Raw genomic sequence first — 2772 nt, 5'->3', positions numbered from 1 at the left:
TATATATATATATATATATATATATATATATATATATATATATATATATATATATATATATATATATATATATATATATATATATTGATGATTTTGTTGGAATCGGGTCCGATTTTGTTAGAATCGGGTCCATCATAAACCGTTGGCCCAAACAAGATGTTCATTTTGGTACATACCCAATTTATGATGATTTTGTTAGAGTCGGGTCCATCATAAACTGGGTATGTACCAAAATGAACACCTTGCTTGGGCCAACACTTTCCTAATAAAATGGGCCCCTGGGTCCCATGTCATCATTGTGTGTATATTATTTAAGTATTTGTGGTGCAAGCTAGATTAATTAAGCTTATCAAGTAGTTGTTTGTTCAAAATAAATGACTAAGGTTGTTTAGTTTATCTACCAAATATATGCCTATAAGGCTATAATTATGACACATAGGCTAGCAATATGATCATTCAATTACTTCGGTTGACAGAAACACTACACCATCTAATTCTACAGAAGATTAAGTTGTAGACATAAATCATATAACTCCTTCCCTACATGCAGTTCTTCAAACAACACAAATGAGATTTCAATTATGACCAGTGGTGCTCAATTTATTTTGCTTCTACTATTATAAGGTTAAACAACTCATCCTCACATGTATTGTGTATTTGTGTTAAATTATATTTGTGTCTAGCACTCTAATCAAAGTCCTCAAAGTATTTGGTAGTCATAGAGGGTTCGGACTACTATAGAGCTAATTATTCTGAGATTTCGAATGGGGCTGGGGAAATTTCCTAATTCGACAAAGTGGATGTTGAAACAGATGCTCAATTAGTTATTACTGTTTTGCATGTTACCTGCTTTAATTATGAGTTTGGTATTATTATTTCTGATGATATTAAAGAATCTGGAAAGCAATTTAGCAATGTGAGCTTCAATTTCACTAGAAGGTTTGCGAATTTGGCTGGCCTTGGTGAGTGGTATGCGCATCACTCCCCCTACTTTTGTTCTGGACATTCTTTCGTTAGATTTAATACATTAAGTAAATAAATAAATAAAATAAAAAAATAAAAGAGACTAAAACCCAGAATCCTATTTAAAAAAGAACCAAACTCATTTCATTTGAGTTATAAATCATAACATCAAGGAATTGTGAAATTAGTAAGACTCTTGAGGCAAAAAATCCTTAATCCTTATTTAATTTGTAGGGCTACAATATAATCCTCGAGTGTATGGGCTAAGGATATTGTAGTTAGCATATTTAATTTGTAGATTGTATTAGAGATATGCATTTAATGATTGATATATTATTGTATTGATTAAAAAAGTCGGTGGTCATTTAAAAAATCTCAATAATAAAATCGTTAGTTATAATAGATTTAATTTTTCTCACGTTATAAAAATCTTGTATTTTAATATCGTATCAAAACTTGCTGATCCACGTGGAGATTATATATAGAGTCAACATAGCTAGGATCGTAGAGATGGCATGGAAGATTTGAGCAATGCAGACGAAGCTAAGAGATCTTAGAGATATGTATTTAATAATTGATATATTGTATATTCAAATCGTATTGATTAAAAAATCGGTGGTCATTTAAAAAAATCTCAATGATAAAATCGCTAGTTATAATAGATTTAATTTTTCTCTTCTTATAAAAATCTTGTATTTCAATATCGTATCAAAACTTGTTGACCCACGTGGAGATTATAGAGTCAACATAAGATCGTTGAGATGGCATGGAAGATTTGAGCAATGCGATCAAAGAGATCTTAGATATATGCATTTAATAATTGATATATTGTATACTCATCGTATTGATTCAAAAAAATCAGTGGTCATTTAAAAAATCTCAATAATAAAATCGTTAGTCAAAATAGATTTAATTTTTCTCATCTTATAAAAATCTTGTATTTCAATATCGTATCAAAATTTGCTGACCCACGTGGAGATTATAAAGTCAACATAGGATTGTTGAGATGGCATAGAAGATTTGAGCAATGCGGACGAAAAGAGTAGATGTGCCTATTCTCATGTGACAAACAGTTTCTAGCTAGAGCTCATTTCGGGATTTTGATTTGTACATCTAACAACACATTTCAATCTTGGTCATATATTAAAAAGATAAAAAGAACTAACCGGCCTCTAGTATAAAACTTTAAACTAGACTTATATTATGGGTCACACTTGTGTGAGACCGTCTCACGGATCCTTATTCGTGAGACGGGTCGAGTCGGGTCAAAGCACAATGCAAATGTCATACTTATATGTGCAAATTTCATACTTATATGCTCAAATATAACACTAATCAAAAATACAATTTTTGTTACTTATAAGAGAAAAAGTAATACATTTTTCATAATAAGTAATGTTGACAAGTGCCTCTCACTATAATACTTTTGAGGAAAAATGTAATACTTTTAAATCGAAATGTAAAAGTATTGTATTTTCTCTTAAAAGTATTACATTTACCCTAATAAGTAACAAAAATGTTATTCCTGATTAGTATTACATTTGAGCATATAAGTATGACATTTGTGCATATAAGTGTCACATTTGCATCCCGACCCGACCCGTCTCATGGTGAGACGGTCTCACACGAGTTTTTGCCTATATTATTCGTAGGATTTTATCATTCAAAATTTTAAATTATAGCCAAAACACACACACAATATATATTATACGAAGAAGTACTTAATGTGGCTATTGGCTAAGCAACTTGGAAAAGTGTATGTGGTTGAGTGAATGAAACTTCATTCTTGTACCATAAAGTTATGAGTTT

This window comes from Ipomoea triloba, chromosome 5 (assembly GCF_003576645.1).
Source record: "Ipomoea triloba cultivar NCNSP0323 chromosome 5, ASM357664v1".
Classification (NCBI taxonomy): Eukaryota; Viridiplantae; Streptophyta; class Magnoliopsida; order Solanales; family Convolvulaceae; genus Ipomoea; species Ipomoea triloba.
This window is presented reverse-complemented; position numbering follows the sequence as displayed.